A 19,819-nucleotide genomic window follows, 5' to 3' on the forward strand; every position below is an offset into this window, starting at 1 on the left:
TTAGAGACCTCTACGTTATGCTATTACATTAAGAACTTATGGTACCTCTAAAAATTCAACTTATCTTGTAGGGGCGTGCTGTCTTAAGTTCTCTTTTGTAGTGTCAGTTGGTGGGTTATGGCTCAAGTTGTCATTTCTTTTTTCTTTGCTTTTTAAATGCTCCCCAGTTCCATCTGTGAATGATATAGTGCTGCATGCTGGAGTGTGAGAACCAAGATAGAGAGTACAGCGTGCAGCACTATATCATTCACAGATGGAACTGGGGAGCATTTAAAAAGCTGTCTAGATGTGGCATTGGGTTCGCTAACAAGGCATGTACCTGCGAGCCACTTATCTGGCAGGCAAAAACAACAGCCTGGCCGACAGACTGAGCAGGGTTATGCAACCGCACGAGCGGTCTCTCAGCATGACTGTTGTCTGCAAGATCTTCCAAGCATGGGGCACCCCCTTGGTGAATCTCTTTTCTACTCAAATCAATCACAAAGTCTCTCAGTTCTGTTCCAGGCTTCAGGCCCATGGCAGACTAGCATTGGATGCCTTCCTTCTCCATTGGGGGACAGGTCTGCTGTATGCGTATCCTCCCACACCTTTTGTGGGGAAGACTTTGCTGAAACTCAAGCAATACTGCGGAACCATGATTCTGATTGCGCTGTACTGGCCTTGGCAGATCTGGTTCCCTCTACTTCTGGAGTTCTTCTGTGAAGAACTGTGGAAATTGGAGTGTTTTCCAACCCTCATAACTCAGAATGAGGGCTCTCTTCTACTTCCCAACCTTCACACTCTGGCTTTCACAGCTTGGATGTCGAGAGTGTAGAATTTACTTGCTTGGGTCCTTTGGAGGGTGTCTCTCGGGTCTTTTGGAGAGTGTCTCTTGGGTCTGGCTTCCTTCCAGGAAAGATTCCACTAAGAGGTGGTGTTCTTTCAAATGGAGGAGGTTTGTCGTCTGGTGTGAGAGCAAGGCCTCGATCTCCTTGCTTGCCCAATGCAAACCCTGCTTGAATACTTTCTACACTTATCTGAGTTTTGTCTTAAGACCAAATCCTTAAGAGTTCTCCTCAGTGCAATTAGTGCCTATCATTATCGTGTAGAAGGTAAGCCCATCTCTGGACAACCTGTAGTTCGATTCATGACTGGAACTTGTACCTTTGCGGTTCAGAGGTCTTAGTCTGCCATTTCCAAAGTGGGGGAAGTTTCTCGCTGGCTCTGTTTGGCTGCAGGCTCGGTCTTTTTAGTCCAGGGCTATTTTTTCATTCCTGTCAGCCTTACATGGTTGTTGGTCAGTTCTTTTTCAGACCGTCTGGTATCTTGCTTGAGACGCCCCTGCTATTTGATTCTTGTTTTGGCAGCAGTTTTTCCTCCCTTCCTTAGGGAGGTTCTGGTTCTCTCGTTCTCGTGGATCCCTCCTGTCTGCTCTGGTTTGTCTGAAGGCTACCTTCCTTCTGGTGGGGGTCCGAGTTGCCCTTGATGTGCAACTACTAGCTCAAATCCCTCTTCTGAATACCCTTGGGAGCGCCATTCTTGCCAGTCTTTTGCTTGGACTCAGTTCAGTGTCTCTTTACGGGAATGTGCCTTTTTAGGACTAGTTTGCCACAGCTCTTCCTTGCTTCCCTTGCTTTCGGGTGGGAGTTTTAGCCTGGCACAGGCGGATTTTGCCTTTTCTAGTTTCAGGCGCCTCTCTCCTGGCACATTTGGCACTCCTTCCTTTTTCTGTAAGGGACGCAGTTCTTTCCTACTGAGCAGATCTATTGCTACGCATCTGGATTATTGCCTCTTAGCTCTGTGCTTTTCTCTACTTTTCTGCAGGGAAGTGGCTCTGTTCTAGGTCTGGAGTTTGACTCTCCCTTAGCTGGTTTTTCCTCAGTTTGGTGTTCGTGGCTTGCTTCCTCTTTGTTCCTGGCCTGACGAGAGTTGTTTCTTCCTCACTGCCTTGCGGCTGCATTTTGCTCCCTATGGTCTGAGGATTCTAGCTCCGTGCTGCTCCGTATCGGTTGCCTAGGAGGGTGGTCATTGTGGCTCAGAGACCACTTGAGGGCCGAGAGCGTCTCTTGGGGCACGGGGCTTTCTCTTCTTGTAGTTTTAGTCCCTCTGGGCCAGGGGAGTGCAGCATCAGGCCTGCATTTCCACAAGTTGTGCTCCTTTCCTGTTCACCTCCTGGCAGCACCTTCTTCTCTGGCTGTTCCCCAGGACTCCATCTATGCATTTTGCTTGTTGAGCACAGCTCCATCGCTACATATTGAGCACTGCTCCATCGCTACATATTGAGCACAGCTCCATCGTTACATATTGAGCACTGCTCCATCGCTACATATTGAGCACAGCTCCATCGCTCTATGTTGAGCACGGTTCCATCGCTCTATGTTGAGCACGGCTCCTTTGCTGCATGTTGAGCGCGGCTCCTTTGCTGCATGTTGAGCGCTGCTCCATTGCTGCATGTTGAGCACAGCTTCATTATTCCATGCAGTTCCACCGTTCCATGTTGGGCACAGCTGCATGCTGGGCACAGTTCCAGGTTGGCTTTAGTTCCATTGCTGTATGTTGAGGACAGCTCTATCATGGCATGTTGAGTGAAGTTCCTTCGCTGCTTGTTCTGCAACCTTTCTTCTCTGCATGTTGAACGCAGCTCCATTGTCACATGTTGAGTGTAGTTCTTTCTCTGCAGGTCTCAGCGTGGGGCACAGTCATGTGTCTGCCTGTGGAACGCAGCTCCTTGTCTGTGTGTGGCACGCAGCTCTCTCTCTTTGCATATGGAACGCAGCTCCCTGTCTGCGTGCAGAGCGCAGCTCCACCGCCTGTTGAGTGTAGCTCCATCTCTTTATGTTTAGCACAACTCTTCTTGGCAGATTGGGTGAAGTGGAGCACAGCTGTGTGACTGCAGGTGCTATACAGCTTCATGTCCGCATAGGAAGCATAGCTCCTTGCTGGCGTCTGGAGCGCAGTTCCTTCCCAGTGTCAGGAGCTCAGCTCCTTGTTTGCGTGTGGAAAGCAGCTTCTTGTCTGCGATTTTTACACAGTTCCATTGCTACCGCAGCTCAGTTCTGCAGGTACCTCTAACGTCCAGCTCTTTCAGTGGGGCACTGCTCATCCTCTGTCTGTTACTCTCAGCTTCATCTCTGCTTGTTCAGGGCATTTCTATCTTTGCCAGAGGTGTGCAACTTTTTCTCTGCCCATGGTGCGTGGCTCAGTTTGTGTGCAACTCTGTTTGTTCTCGTTGAGCACGGATCTTTTTCTGCCTGCCTGATGAGCGTAGCTTCTTTTCTGTCCCTTGTTACGTTCCTCACCTGATTCCAGGCCTGTGCGTCTGATTCGCCGGCGAGGTGCGGTCCGGCAGAGCTAGCCGGCTTTTTGATGTTTCTCCAGGATGGGTCGGTTTCAGTTTCCCAAGTCTGGCAGCCGTCATCCGGCTTAGAGCACAGGCAGCGGCCATCTTGGCTAGCTCAGGAGGGGGCGGCCATCTTGTATAAACTAGATCAGGAAGGAACTCCATATTTAGTCTTGGGAGGATCTCCTATGGGGGCAGCCATGTTGGCTTCACCTGAGTGTGGTTTGCTCAGATTTCCTCACTATTTAAAGCACTGCCTCCAGGCCTTCATTGCTTCGGCCTCATTTGTTCTGAGGAGTTGCTGTCAGAGTGCTGTTCACCGACTTCCTTCTGTTCCTGTTTTTTCCTGTGTACCAGACCTTGGCTAGTTATCTCGGATTTCGATTGTTTGCTGCCTGCCTTGGCTCTGGACTGATTTGACTATTTCTTTGCCTGTTGGAGTACTGGTTCTGGACAGTGTCTGTTTCCTGCTATCCTGGTCAGCGGCTGTGCAACCCCGCCGGTTCCTGAAGTCCTGGTGGCCGCCTGCAGCTGGGGGCTCAACTCCCAGTGAACGGTGGTCGCTTCCCAGGTGAAGCTAGGGGTTGTCTGGCTGCCTGACCGAGTGCGGTGTCACTCCATCTCTGCTGTGCTCAGTCGGGGCACAGGGGCTCACCACTACCGGGTCATAACATCCCTTGAGCACAGTTCAGTCTGTGACTGTGGAGCATATTTTTACCTTTGCCTGTTGGGCACTGTTTCACCTTGTTGGTCAACCCCAGCTTTTTTTCTGCGGGTTGGATACAGTAACTTTTCAGCAGTTGTGGCATACCGCAGTTTAGACTGCTAGACAAGGCTGTCTTGTCTCCTGTTAGCCACCATTCCTGTGGCACCTTTTCTTGCCATAGCCTCTTGGTGGCTGGCAAGAAGCTTCTCCATTGCTGGAGTTTGAATTAGTCTCTGCTCCTTTTGTGGCTACTTGGCACCTTGGGGGTCTTTTCTTCACAGTGTGGCTCTTGACTCTCTTTTTGTCTCCTTTTGTTCTCTTGGCTCTGTTTTTTCATCCCTAAGTCCAGAGCGAGCTGGTTGAGGAGTACTTTTTCTACGGTTGTACCCTTGGTATGCTGTTGCCCTTTTCTTCATGGCTCTCCTGGAGAGACTAGCGCTCCAGTTAGTTGGTTCTGTCGACTCTGGAGTTTCTTCTTGTTCTGTGGAGTTTGATTCTCTCACTAGGCACGGGTCTGGGTGGTTCCTGGGCATTGCTTCCTTTCTTCTATGAAGTGTGGCGCACTGTTTGGGGTTGTGTACTCCTAGTACTTGTTAGGGTCATTTCATCTGACCATACTGGACTCAAGACAGGGGTACATAATTTTTCTTTTGCTCAGGACGTTTGTTTTACGTCATAAGGCTTCAGTTCCTTTTCTAGTGTCTAACTCTGTTCCATTTTGGTAGCCGGGTGGTTCGGATATTCATATCCTTTTCTGCTGATCAGTTTTTTGCTGTGTATAGCTTTGTTGATTTTTTTCAACCTTCTGCATTCTTTTTTTCTCCCCCCCCCCCCCCCCCTCTTTGGGAAACTGCTTTGCTACATCCCATTAGTCTGGACTGGTCTGGTATAGATGACAAGGAAGGAAAAATTATGTTCTTACCTGATAATTTTCTTTCCTTTAATCATACCAGACCAGTCCAGGTGCCCTCCCTGGTTAAAGTCTGTCAGAGTGTTTCCTTTAGGTATCCCTGGCTGTTCCACAATGCATCAATACGCTGGGATGTCCTACAGCACTGCCTACTTCATCTTCTCTATTCAATCTCCTGCCAGTTGTTGTGCCAGCTCTATATGACTCCTGTCACTTGGCATCACGGAGTTCTTTCCCCAGATTCAGGGATAGATCTCTATGTGCTTGTGCAAGCTCAGTATGGACCATTCCCTCCCACTCACTTTACTGTGAGGGGAGGTTGCAGTTGCCATTGGCCAAGCAGGAACAGTGAGGTTCTGCATATTGGCTCCAAGTGTTTGCCTGCTTGGTATTAACTGTGTTTTCTTCTAGACTTCAGAGCACCATTGCTTGGCTATTCGAAATACTGAACATTCCAGGCTGCACGATACCCTTAAGGGGCAGTTTACTTGGAACTATTTTCTCTGTCTCCTTCCGCTGGTTGATGGACATAACCCATTAGTCTGGACTGGTCTGGTATGATTAAAGGAAAGAAAATTATCAGGTAAGAATAATTTTTCCTTTCACCTCGTTTACCCTTAATTTGTGAGGTCAGTTCACCACCCATTGTGATTTTGGCTTCAATGGGACAAGTAAGTCACTTCACCCTACATCCTTAGGTTCAGCTATAGTCTGTGAGCCCACCTAGACAGAGAAATAACTTACGTTGCAGAATTGTAAATTGCCTTGAGCTTGGAAGTGGGAAAGCAAGTAATAAAATCTAAAATTCAGATATGGCCAAATACTATTATTTCTTGAAAATCTGTCTACTATTATAAAAATATTCAGCTGCTATTTGGTTTGTTTCCAAACATTTAAAATATTTTTGAAAGGGCCCAAAGGTGATATTTGGAGCATCCAGAGGACAGAGCCACAGCTTTTTTGATACTGAGCTCCAATCTTCCTCCACTCCAACTCACATAGATGCATGTTTTCCATTCATCTCCTTGAGTTCTCTATGCCAAACAGATTTATGCCAACTCAGAGCAGGAGTAGGTGTATTTGACCTTGGCCTCCATAGCTCTCATTTTCCATGGGATAAAAATTTATTTTATTGTCCTCCTTTAGGAAATCATTGAAACCAGTGCACATCACTGTTTTACTCTTTATAGTTTTATTGGAATGGAAGTGAAAAAGGTTTTTAGAAAAGTTGCTTAAAAGTCCTCTTTCTATGCCATTTTGTGATACTTTTTAAAAAGTATCAATATAGCCATATTGTAGTATGACACTTTCCTTTTTTGCTTATTTTTGGCCTGTTAGTTTCTCTTTCTCTTTAGTTCAATTGATGCAGAAATTACCACTATTGTTAGCAGAATCTGTGGTACTTCAGGAGTCAAACACCACACACCAGAATGAGAGAGAAGTCTTCTTTATTTGCCAGCAAACAAAGTAGGACATCAGCGCTAGACCTCTCCTTCTCTTCAACTCTCTGTGTCTTGTCTCTCTGTCTTCTCCTGTCTTCTCCTGTCTCGGCTCCTTCTCTCTCTCGTCTCTCTGTGTCTTGGCTCTCCTGTCTCTAACGTAAGCTGCTTCTGTTCTCATTTATATATTGTTCCTAAACCCCTCTAGCCCCCCTTTCTCACCAGATGGTAAAGAATAGATTGATTACCCTGTCTTGAACTAATTATCTCTACACATTTACTCAAAATATCAGTTACATAGGTTTCAGATATTTCCTAAACTGACCTATGACCTGGGGCCTCTCAAACTAGACAATGTGGCACCTATCTCCTGCATTTTATTATTATTAAATTCTCAGATTCTCAGTTAACTTAAAATACTAACCGGACTCTGGCATTCATTAAGGGGCCAAGGGGCCAGTCCTACACTTAACTATAATCCATCAAGGAGAAGAGTTGACTTTTCCTGACCTCTTTCACCTAGCTAGGACTGTGGATAATTCAAACCAGATAATGACCTCTTAAACTGCAGACAAATCTCACTTGAAAGTCAGACATTGAATTGAAAAGATATTTTACATAGAGAAATAGAACTTATTAATTAAACAGAATAAAACATATTTTAAAATAAGCAGAAATCAGAATTCCTTATAAGACAAAATCTAAATTATCAAGAATATTTAAACAGCATTCAGCCTAATCTTTTAAAACTGCCTGCTTGCTGATCCCCTTGAGACTGTCCAGTATGCCTTACTTAGAATGGCATCCAGATGTAGTTTATATGAACTAGTCTTAACAATCCATCACTCAAAAAGGGACAAAGAAAGTTTTATTTCTCTCTGACCTCTCTAACCTCTAGTCTAGCAAAAGCTAGACATTTGAGTAATTAAAACCAGATGGCATTCTACCACTTGCAGGACTTGAACCAAAGTCAAACAGAATTAACAAATTAATATGATTTCTCTGTCCAGGCTGCCTCACAATCAGAACAATCACTTGGATTTTGGTGCCATGATCCTTCATTCACAACCAGCAATGGTATGGTATTTCCCCCTATTTTAATAGACTCGCCCTTCCACTTTTCCTAGTCTTTTCAGTGCAGCAATATCCTGAGATTAGGAGCCAGGCAGTAGGTCTCCTTGCAAAGCCATATTATGGAATCTAAATCTGGCCACTAGGTTTCACCCTTACTGACCATGCATCACTGCTTCTCCCTAGTAACTGTGAATGCTGCCTTTGCAGCATTATTCTTGTCCCTGAGCGTGGAGGACCTGGGCTTCACATGACGCAGTATAGTACTGCCGTTAGCCTACTCTAGCTGCTGCCTAATGAAAAGTTCTGGGGGAACATAAAAGAGAAAACAGTAGTCTGCAGGCAGCACTAGGCAGCCCAAAGAAGCAGAATACACGTTTGGTGTTAAAGCACTTTCAACAATAATATTCCTACACATACTTGGCATGAATCACACGAATCATGTTTCACCCTAACAGTGGGCTGCAAAATACATCATAAATCACATATATATAAAAATCAATCATAATGACAACAAAATCAAATGTACTCAGTGATTGTGCCACTAACACTCAAAAGTTGTTGTAAATGGAACATCAAAACATAAGTGTAGCAGGGTCACTCCAAAGCAATTATAGGTTCCTTATTTATCCGTAACCCCCTAGGAACCTACATTAAATAAAAGTGTAGACTAGAGGCATGTAAATCGGTGCTTACTAATCTTTTACTACATTTAATGGTTTTCTCCCAGTGTGAAATATAGTCATCAACGTTCTCTGCCTCACTTTCTTTAAAAAAAAAAAAAGATTCTTTAGGAAGCAGTTTCTTTAGTAGATCATCTCCAAAACTCAGCACATCTTTCCAAGCGGAAGATGAATTGTTCCTCAGCAGTCTAAAATGGGGAACACAATAGAGGAAATTGTAGTCTGTAGGCAGCATAAGGCAGTCCAAACAAGCAGAATACACATCTGATGTTAAAACATAGCTTTTTTTGTGTGTTTTTTCCATCAGTGGCTTTTCATTCTCACCTTTTTTGTTAGCACCCGTTTTAAAATTTTTATTAGTGTATTTTCTATTAGCGTTTTGATTTTTGATGAGTTGGATTAAAAAACTAAATGGCAAGTTAGACTCCGGTGAATTTATTGAACTTTGAACCCATAAGAGAAAAGGCTTAAAAGTCGGAGTTAATGGTTGTGCTCTAGAAGTTGCCTGTTACATGTATATGCGGCCATCTGTGTGGAGGATCTCTGATACATTGCTTGATAAGTTGTTTAACCCTTTAATTCTTTGAAATATTGTGAGCTATATAGTTGGCTGCCTGTTGTTTATGATTTGTTTTTTTTTATACTATGTTAATGTTTTATAGTTGCAGAAACCTGTTTTAAATTCTCACTTGTAAATTAGACGCGGATCCTCTGAATTCTATAATAGTGTGCACATCTTTAATGAATACCCATGCTCCTCCCATGGCCACATTCCCTTTTCAGTTGTGCGCTAAAAGATTTAAGCGCGCATTTTTATAGAATAGCACTTAGATGCATGTGTAAATCCAAATTGTTGTCAATTAACACTGATAATTTGTTAGCATCCAATTATTGGCACTAATTGGCTTGTTACTCAAATTGTATGCACAATTTGGGTGCGCACCCAAATTTGCATGTACAATTTTCAGCACCATATATAGAATCTGGGGGTAGGTGTGTAGTGCTATATGTACAGGCTATGGTAGCAGCAGTAAACATCTAGATATGCGCACCATGTAGACATTCCATCATAGCAATCAGCAGGGCAACCATATGGCCATGGGTCACCTTAAAGAATATATACAGTGCCCGCTATCGACTTCTCACACAAGTTCCTACATCTATCTGAGACCATGGCAAGACACATGGGCTCATATGATTGTAAGGCTTTTTTGCCACATATTGATTTTTGTAAGCAGTTCTTGAAAGATTTGAAAATTGTTATAACCCCAGAAGCAGGCACAATAGTGCTGCCGAAACACTACTTTCCTCAGCGACCCTCCAGACCGGTCAAGACGCGTAGGTTATGTACTCCTACCAGCAGAGGGAGACTGAGAAAACACTGAGCTTTGAACACTGACTATATAACCTGTGCAGTACCTACAGTAGCCAGTATTTTCTCAGTCTCAGCAGAGGTAGAAGGACAGCCTGTGCAGTCTTCAATAGTCTGGTGAGGTAGCTTTGATTTTAGGGATAAAGGATTTTGGGTTTTCTTCAGGAGATTTCTATCCTTTAAGTACCCTGTACGTGGTTTGCCAAAAAAAAAAAAAAGTGCTTCGGGGCCCTGGGTCCGGTGGGGCCCAGTAGTTCCCCCTGGGGTGTCACACCTGCTTTGTCGGGTCCCTCCCCCTGTGCTGCTCTCCAGTACTGTGTTACTGGCAGCTTTGTGCCTCGGCTGCTTTCTGTGTACTGCAGCCTTGAGAGCCTTTCAATTTTCAGCTGCCAGAATTGTCTTCTGTCTCTTTAAGGGAGATATATTTATTTATTTGGTACGGAACGAACAGGAGTTCTTTTCCGTCCTAGGAGCGAGAGAGCAGTGCTTTTGGGGCTTGCCTGACCTTGGGGCCGGTACGGGGAAGCGCTGCCTTTACTTTTACAGTTATGGCGGGCAAACTACTCCGTTGTCGCGCGTGCTCGCGCCGGGGCATCGAATCGCCGGGCGGTCAGTGTCGGCTGTGCGGTGAGCCCAAACGTTTAGAGGCAGTTCCCCCGCAGTTAACCGCGGAAGTCCTGGCGGTATCGGCGGCCCCTTTAGCAGCGGCAACTCAGGCGGGTCCGGCAGCGGCGCTTTCAGTTTCGGCGGGAACGGCCGCCATTTTGAATTTAGCGCGTTCTGCAGAGGCTTCTGTGGTTGAGCCAGTTGCCTCCGTGGACACACACAAAGTACCTAATGAGGGTCCAGGAGGGGTTAGCTTTCCTCCAGAGTTTGTATGGACTCTTTTCCAGGCTTGGAAATCGGGCCCCCCCCAGGGAGTGGAGGGGGTTAGTCCCATGCTGCCTAAAAGACCCCGGATAGAGTGGACAGAGGATGAGGAATGTCTGTCTCAGGTGGGCACGGAAGGCCCATTTAGTGATGGGGGAGAGCCTGAGGGCTTTGAGGGTCCGGTAGATCCGGTGGACTCCCTTCCTGGGGAAGATCCCTCAGTAGTTAGGATTTTTCATAGGGATGAGCTTTCGGAGCTCATTGATCAGGTCACAGCTACCCTTAAATTTAATCCTGAGGTGGCTTCAGGTGAATCTGGGCAGGATCCCTTGGTGAAGGGAATTCAGCGTAGAGCACGGACCTTCTCTATGAACAAGGATCTCAGGGAGATGATTAACCAGGAATGGGATTCGCCAGATTCGCCGTGTAAGGTTTCTAAGGCAATGGCGAGGCTTTATCCCCTGCCGCAGGAGGATAGGGATTCCCTTAAGGCTCCTACGGTAGATGCAGTGGTTACAGCGGTTACTAAAGCGACGGCTATTCCAGTAGATGGTGGGGCCGCACTCCGTGAACCCCAGGATAGGAGATTGGAAGCATTTCTTAAGCGAAGCTTCGACTTGTCGGCGCTAGCTCCCCAGGCCTCGGTGTGTGGGGGCCTGGTGGCGCGGGCGTGTTTTCGCTGGGCCGAGAAGCTCCTGGATGATCCCTGGGAGGTTGGGACCTCAGGGTTACAGGATTTAGCCAAGTTGGAGATGGGTTCGTCTTTTTTGTCTGACGCGCTGTATGATTTGTTGCGTACGTCGGCTAAAAATATGGCTATGATAGTGGGAGCGCGTAGGGCTCTCTGGTTAAGAGGTTGGGTCGCGGATGCGGCCTCTAAGGCTAAGTTGTGTTCTCTCCCCTTCAAGGGTTCTAGGCTTTTTGGCGAAGAGTTGGATAAGTTAGTGAAAGGCCTTAGTGAGGCCAAGGTGCCTCGACTCCCGGATTTTCGTCCCAAGCTGGGAGTTAGGGGTAATTCCTCTCGAGGTCGACTTAGTGAGGCTCGACGGTATAGGCCTGGTAGGTTTAGTGGGGCCTCTAGAGGTAGGTTCTTCCAGCGCACCCAGTCCTTTCGCGGGAGTCGTCGCGGAGGCCGGGGCTCGTTCGGGGGAGGTCAGACCTCGGGGCGGCTTGCCCAATGAAGGTGTGCGGACCCAGGCTCTGGTGCATGTAGGGGCTCGGCTGAGTCAGTTTTACCAGAACTGGGTCCACGTCACATCAGATCAGTGGGTTCTTGAAGTGGTTCGAGATGGTTATGCCCTGGAGTTCGAGACCTCTCCGCCCGAACGGTTTCTGGAGTCCCCTTGTCACTCGAGGCTCAAGAGAGCAGCAGTACGAGACACGTTGCGTCGTCTTCTCAGTCTGGGAGCAGTAGTTTCTGTTCCGCCCACTCAGCAACGCTCGGGGTGTTACTCAATTTACTTTGTGGTGCCAAAGAAGGAGGATGCCTTTCGGCCTATTTTAGATCTAAAGAGAGTCAATGCAGCGCTCAAAGTTCCCTCTTTCCACATGGAGACGTTGCGGTCGGTAATTGTTGCAGTCCGGCAGGGAGAGTTTCTAACTTCTCTGGACTTGACAGAGGCTTATCTTCACATTCCCATTCGAGCGGCGCACCAGCGTTTTCTTCGCTTTGCAGTTTTGGGGAAGCACTTTCAGTTTTGTGCCCTGCCCTTCGGTCTGGCAACAGCTCCCCGCACCTTTTCCAAGGTCATGGTGGTGGTGGCGGCAGCTTTGCGCCGGCAGGGCATTTTGGTGCACCCGTATCTAGACGATTGGTTGATTCGGGCCAAGTCCCGGGCGGAGAGCGAGGGGGCGACGTCGCGTGTGGTACAGTTTCTCCAGTCGCTGGGCTGGGTGGTGAATTTCAGCAAGAGTCAGTTGGTACCGTCGCAGGCTCTGGAGTATCTGGGCGTTCTCTTCGATACCAGGTCGGGTCGAGTGTTTTTGCCTCCCCCGAGAATCAGCAAGTTGCAGGACCTGATTCGGCGGTTTCTTGCACTGTCGTCACCGACGGCCCGGGCTTACCTGCAAGTTCTGGGGATGATGGCGGCAACCATAGAGGTAGTTCCTTGGGCCCGGGCGCACATGCGTCAGCTTCAGTCCTCTCTCCTCAGTCGGTGGGCTCCCCTGTCGCAGGAGTTGGAGGTACGTCTGCCGATGTCGCCGGTTGTCCGCCACAGCCTCCGTTGGTGGCTCAGCACTTGCAATCTGGAGAAGGGAATGCCGTTGGAGTCCCCGCAGTGGGTGGTTCTTGTCACAGACGCAAGCCTGCTGGGATGGGGAGCGCATTGTCTCGGTCAGGTAGCGCAGGGGCGGTGGTCCCAGGCGGAAGCAAGGTGGTCCATCAACCGGTTGGAGACTCGGGCCATTCGGTTGGCACTTCAGAGTTTTCAGTCAATGCTTCTCCACAAGGCAGTCAGAGTGCTCTGCGACAACGCCACAGCCGTGGCCTATGTCAATCGTCAAGGGGGCACAAAGAGTCAGGCGGTCGCGGAGGAGACGGCACTGTTATGCCAATGGGCGGAAGGTCATCTTCAGGCTCTCTCGGCGGCTCATGTGGCCGGGGTGGACAACGTGGACGCAGATTTTTTGAGCCGGCATACTCTGGATCCCGGAGAGTGGTCTCTGCATCAGGCGGTGTTCGGCCGAATTGTGTCGGTCTGGGGTATGCCAGTTATAGATCTGATGGCCACGGCGCGCAATGCCCAAGTCCCAAGGTTTTTCAGTCGTTGGAGAGATCCGCGTGCGGAGGGTCTCGACACTCTGCTGTTACCCTGGCCGCAGGGATTGCTGTATGTGTTTCCTCCGTGGCCGTTGGTAGGTCGAGTAATTCAGCACATCGAGCGGCACGCAGGCCGGGTGATTTTGATAGCTCCAAACTGGCCGCGTCGACCGTGGTACGGAGATCTAGTGCGGTTGGCGGTCGCGAAGCCCCTTCAGTTGTCGGAAACGGTACTCTTGTGTCAAGGCCCGATAGTTATGCCAGACCCGGCTCGGTTCTCACTTATGGCTTGGCTCTTGAGAGGCACAGGTTGAGGAAGAAAGGGTTTTCTGCCAGAGTCATTGATACAATGTTGAAGTCCCGCAGAACCTCCACTTCATTGGCGTATGTTCGAGTTTGGAGATTGTTTGAGCACTGGTGTGCAGAGCGGACGGTGATGCCTTTTCGTTCCTCGGTGTTGGAATTTTTGCAGGATGGTTTGGACAGGGGTCTGGCCTTGGCTACCTTGAAGGTTCAGGTGGCAGCGTTGTCATGTTTTCGGGGGAAGGTTCAAGGGAAGTCCATTGCTTCTATTCCGGAGGTTGTTCGTTTTTTGAAGGGTGTGAAGTTGTTGCGGCCGCCTCGTCGGCGGTTGGTTCCCCTGTGGGATTTGAATCTCGTTTTAGATGCCTTAGTCAGACCTCCATTTGAACCTTTGGTTGCAGCTTCCTGCAAAGATCTTTCCTTGAAGGCGGTCTTTCTGGTAGCTATTACCTCAGCTCGGAGAGTCTCGGAATTGCAGGCTTTGTCGTGTAGAGAGCCCTTTCTGTCTTTTTCCAAGGAAAAGGTGTCTTTGAGGCCGGTGCCCTCCTTTTTGCCAAAGGTGGTGTCAGAGTTTCATGTTAATCAGGTCATTTCGTTGCCTGTTTTAGGTAACTTGGCGGGAGATTCGGAACAGCGTCGGCTGGCGAAGTTAGATGTTCGACGCATCTTGCGGTGTTATCTGTCTAGAACTCAGGAATTCAGAGTGTCGGATCGTTTGTTCGTGCTTCATGGTGGCCCTAAAAAGGGCGCAGCGGCATCCAAGGCGACTATAGCTAGATGGTTGAAGGAGGCGATTGCGTCGGCCTATTTGGTGAAGGGCCGTGAGGTTCCTAAGGTGTTTTCTGCTCATTCTACCAGAGCGGTTGCGGCCTCTTGGGCGGAGAATAGTATGATTCCTCCGTCAGATATTTGTCGGGCGGCGGTTTGGTCTTCGTTGCATTCGTTTGTGAAGCATTATAGGATTGATGTGCATGCGAAGGAAGAGGCAAGTTTTGGAGCAGCAGTGTTGACATCTGGCCTTTGTAGATCCCGCCCATAAGGTATTTACTGCTTTGGTACGTCCCAGGCGTCTTGACCGGTCTGGAGGGTCGCTGAGGAAGGTGAAATTAGATCTTACCTGCTAATTTTCTTTCCTCTAGACCCTCCAGACCGGTCAAGGACCCGCCCAGGTATACTGTAGGCCAGGAGGTAGTTTTTCGGTGGGCATCTCTTGGCAGCTGATGATTGTCATAATTTCAGACTCTTATTACCAGTTTTTGGTTGGTGTGGGTCTGGTGCAGGTGTGGCGTGGCAGACAGTCCACCTGTGGAAGCACGAATTAACAGTCTCTACAATGCAAATAAAAGAAACAGTGAATGTTCTTACAGTTGGCGGAAGCCATGTACAGGGTTGCTGGTTAAAGTTATAGTTGTGTTTTTTGTTACTCTGCTTTGTGAGTGTTATACTGGCTACTGTAGGTACTGCACAGGTTATATAGTCAGTGTTCAAAGCTCAGTGTTTTCTCAGTCTCCCTCTGCTGGTAGGAGTACATAACCCACGCGTCTTGACCGGTCTGGAGGGTCTAGAGGAAAGAAAATTAGCAGGTAAGATCTAATTTCACCATTTACATCTATTTTTACATGTGGGCATCGGGTATTTTCATTGACTCAGTACTGGGATTCTTTATGCAGATATGTGATAGCATTATTTTATAATCTGTCATAAGAACATAAACATTGTCATACTGGGACAGACCAAAGGGGCTGAAAAAGGATGGGACTTGATATGCTGCCTTTCTGTGGTTACAATCAAAGTGGTTTACATATTAAGCCTAGTATCCTATTTTCAACAGTGGCCAATGCAGATGATAAGTACCTGGCAAGATCCCAGAACAGTAAAACAGATTTTATGCTGCTTATCCTAGGAATACTGGTCCATATGTGTCTAAATTGGATTTAAAAAAAGAGGGGGAGAAGAAGCCTCATAGTTTCACAAAAGGAAGTGTGCAACAATTGTAGTCAGCATCCAATGACTGGGTAACTGCCCTTTTGTAATTGCTGTAATCATGGGCAAAGCCCCCTCCTCCAAATGCAATGATATTTTTTCAATAATATTTTTCGATGTTTGTTAATTATTCTCAAGGTTTAACTTCTCAATATATTCTGTCCAAATTTAAAGGCAGTAAATAGACAGTGAAATGTAATCACTTAACTTTTACGTTCTGAAGGCTCCTCAGACCTCGACAGGTACCCGTTTCACTGGGGCTTTGTCAAGAGATCTGAGCCTGTGTGAACGTATTGGTGATCAACTGTCCATGAAGATTATTCCACTTTTTCTTTTCATAACTAATAACTATAAGATTTAGGGGTATGTTTACTAAGGTGCGTGTAGCGTTTGTAATTCGCCTTTAAAGTTAAGGTGCGTTAAATGCTAATGCGCCTATATATTTGTATGGGCGCATTAATGTTTAACGTGCCTATAACGCACCTTAGTAAACATAGGTGTTAGAGATTAATGGGGGAGTGGGGAGAGAGTTTTTAATGTGGACTACTGTTAAGTCAGGTTATTTTATCTCAAGCTGGGTTATTTTAGCACAGGGTCTCATTTTATGCAATGAGGCCCTGTGCTAAAATAACCCAATTTGACAGTAGCCCACATTAATAGCTTTCCTCCTTAATAATAGTTAATTTCAGTGGAGGTGTATAATGTAGACCAACACTTTTGATGCTTTCTGAATTGCATTAAAGCACTGCTTTGTAATTCTGGATCTAAAATAAATTTGAATGTATTTATCTCAAGAGTCCAAAAGAGGGCACTCTAAAAGTTGTTTTCAAATGTTTAGCTGGAAACAGAGGGCTTTGTTGCTGAGCTTTTTGAGGGGTAATTCTATAAAGGCAAGCTAAGTACCAAAACTTGTGCTTTGGTCAGAGTGTACAAAATGTTATAAAATATGTATAATACCAGCCAAAGATACATGTGTGTGTGTGGTATTCTATGTACAAAAGAAGGATATTTTATAAATACACACACAGCTTTCTCCATCCCTTTTCCAGTTTGAACATCTTCCAGCTTTCTCTGTCCCCTAGTTCTTTCTACTCCTGCCTCTATTCCTCTCTGTTCTGTTCTCTCCCTTTATACCCTCCAATATGATCTCTGTCCTCCAGTTTTCTCACCCCTTTGTATTTTTGCCTCCCTTTTCCTCTACAGAAAACTCTGCATGCTGCCATGTATGCAGTTTATGTATGTACCATCATTGGCCTTTTTTATAAGTGTACCTGGGGCCTAAAGTTTATAAAATTACCTTTAGAATGGTGTTAGTAAATAAGGGCTAGAATGAAAAAAAAAGCCTTTGGAAAATTATATTTTAAATGGTTTCCTTTCCCTTCAAGTGAATGCATTTTTAAAGCTTGCTATACTATATGAACAGTGTACCAATATATACTGTATATTCTTGCAATATAATAGGTTACGTGAATCATTGTCTTAATTTAATGGCACCACTATTCCTCTATACAGAATTCAGTAGCATTAAGTAATATATTTGAACCTCTTAAAGCATGATTGGATGACACATACACACACTAGCAACTCTAGAAGTAAGCTCTACTATGTCAGCACTTTTATCTTTTTTTCCCTTCTTTCTTATAAGATTGATGAAGAAAGGGTCTGTTGAGGATCTGCACCTTCAAACCTCTGATGAATGTTTGTGGCCTAATGAAAGTTTTGTGGGGCTGTCTTCATATCCTGGGTCTTTTTGGAATTGTGGTTGGGGTGATATTGAAACCTGCTGTGCTTGGACACCTTGCTGAGTTCAGACCACAGAACACCACCTCCCCTCCTGTGCCTGCCATGTACCTATTTACCGGATACAGTCCAAGACAGGTGCTGACATCAGCTTTAGGAAGTATGAAGCCGGGAGGGGATGTCCTGTTGATGCAAATGCATATTGGAATTGGATTATATCATGGGGGAAAGATACAGACACTTGTCTAAATCTTCCTCCGGTGATGTGGAGAATACTGTTGAGATTGCTAGGGTTATAGCAGTCAACTTTTGAAAACCATTGGTTCTAAACCCAACAAAAATTACCTCTCCCTGGACCCAGTCAAGGAGTTTGTTCAGTATTGGGGGTGCTCAAGCACCCACAGAGTTGGCTGCTATGGCTGTGGTGATTGTGCAGGTTGGTGTCCTGAGACAGTCACAGACAGATGATCAAAACCCCATGCTGTTCCAAACAGCGCTCCAAAAATAGCACTGGAACAGCGCTGGGCGTTATTATTTATTTTATTTATTTGTTGCAATTGTATCCCACATTTTTCCACCTATTTGCAGGCTCAATGTGGCTTACATAGTACTGTAAAGGCATTTGCCAAGTCCGGTAGAGAAACAAATACAAGGTGATAATGTGGTCGATTCAAGGTACATTCGCCTAGTCCGGTAGAGAAACATATACAAGGTGATATTGTGGTCGATTGAAGGTACATGTGTTTCAGGGATGATGGGGAACAAGGAGAGGAAAGGTTATCTAATGTCCATTACGAGCTTTGCTTATGCTGTGTTGCAGAGTGTAGGTATTTATGTTGGGTTGGTGGTGTATGCCTTTTTGAAAAGGTTGGTTTTTAGTGATTTCCTTGTTTTCACAGTTTTTTGGCAGTGCGTTACATAGTTGTGTACTTATATAGGAGAAGCTGGATGTGTAGGTTGCTTTGTATTTAAGTCCTTTACAATTAGGGCAGTGGAGGTTTAAATATGTTCGAGATGATCTGGTTAGGTTTCTGATTGGTAGGTCTGTGAGGTCTGTCATGCATCCTGGGACTTGGCCGTAAATGATTTTGTGGATCAGGGTGCAGATTTTGAAGGTAATACGTTCTTTGATTGGAAGTCAGTGTAATTTTTCTCGGAGGGGTTTGGTGCTTTCGAATCGCGATTTACCAAATATCAGTCTGGCTGCTGTATTTTGAGCGGTCTGGAGTTTTAGTGAGTTGTTCATTGCATCCCACGTAGATTCAGTTGCAGTAGTCTGCATGGCTTAGGACCATTGATTGTATTAGGTTATGAAGTATTTCCCTGGGGAAGAAAGGTTTTACACGTTTGAGTTTCCCCATTGAGTGGAACATTTTCTTTGTTGTAGAGTTAACTTGGCTCTCGAGTGTGAGGTTCCGGTCAATTGTAACACCGAGTATTTTCAGGCTGTCTGAGATAGGGAGGGTGTGTTCTGGGGTGATTAAGACCTATGATCAGAGATAGTTGCATTCAAATTTAAGCACGCAATTATCTCTGATCATGGGGTAGAAGTGCGGGAGAATTGTGCCTGCGCTCAGCACAATCATCCCACACTTGTTTGACAGGTCTGGGCTGCCAAAAGCCCAAACATGTCAAACACAGGGGCTGGAGGTCCATGGGACCACCAGGCCCCAACTACCCCTGCCCCAAGCAACAGGGGCTGGAGGTCCGGCAGACCTCCGGTCCCCCCGACGATTCCCCTCTCTCAGGTTCAGGGAGGGCTGGAGATCCGGTGGGTCTCCAGCCCCCCTAACTCCCCTCAACAAACAGTCCCTGGTGGCCTAGTGGGCGACCAACCAACCCCCCCCCCCCCCCCAGCGACAGGGGGGCTGCAGGTCCGCTGGACCGCCGGTCCCCCCCCCAGGTTCAGGGAGGGCTGGAGATCCGGTGGGTCTCCAGCCCCCCCTAACCCCCAGCAAAGGGTCCCTGGTGGTCCAGTGATCATTCCGCCCCCTCCCTCCCTACCTTCCCCCCTACCTTGTGGGTTGGAGGAGGGAGGTAGCCTGCCTCCCTCCTCTTCCTTCGACGCCGCAAAATGGCGGCGCCCAGCCCTGCCCAGTGTATCCAGGTGCCAATTTGCGGTATCGAAGGGAGGGAGGCAGGCTACCTCCCTCCTCCAACCCACAAGGCAGGGGGGTGGGTAGATAGGGAGGGGGGCGGATTGATCACTGGATGCCCAGGGACCCTTTGCTGAGGGGTTGGGGGGGAGGCTGGAGCCCTCTAGCGCGTTGTTTCATGTGCTTGAGGGCTCTGATCATGGGGCGGTAGCAAACGCCGGCACTATGGCGCTAACAGCTTCTAGTGTTGGCTTTTGCTTCTGATCATTCCCCTGTCAAGGTCCTAGTGGTAATTTTGCTGGTTTATGGAGGAGCTTTGGTGTAAATAGCCAATATGGGAGTCCTGGTTGACTGCATTTCTCCAAGAGCATTTTGAGCCGGAAAAATGCCTCTTTCCAACCCAGTGCACCACGGTCACAGAGCTTCTTCTAAATGAGTGCTCCAGTTTTCATGTACCCCTGTAGAGTGATGCAGTATATTTAGTTTTCATTTTATTTGTAATCTGCTGTGTGAATTTATTTTGTATTGACACCTATTTCTTTATTTTGTTAGGTTTTTTTCCTAGA

Source organism: Microcaecilia unicolor, chromosome 8, assembly GCF_901765095.1.
Source record: "Microcaecilia unicolor chromosome 8, aMicUni1.1, whole genome shotgun sequence".
Classification (NCBI taxonomy): domain Eukaryota; kingdom Metazoa; phylum Chordata; class Amphibia; order Gymnophiona; family Siphonopidae; genus Microcaecilia; species Microcaecilia unicolor.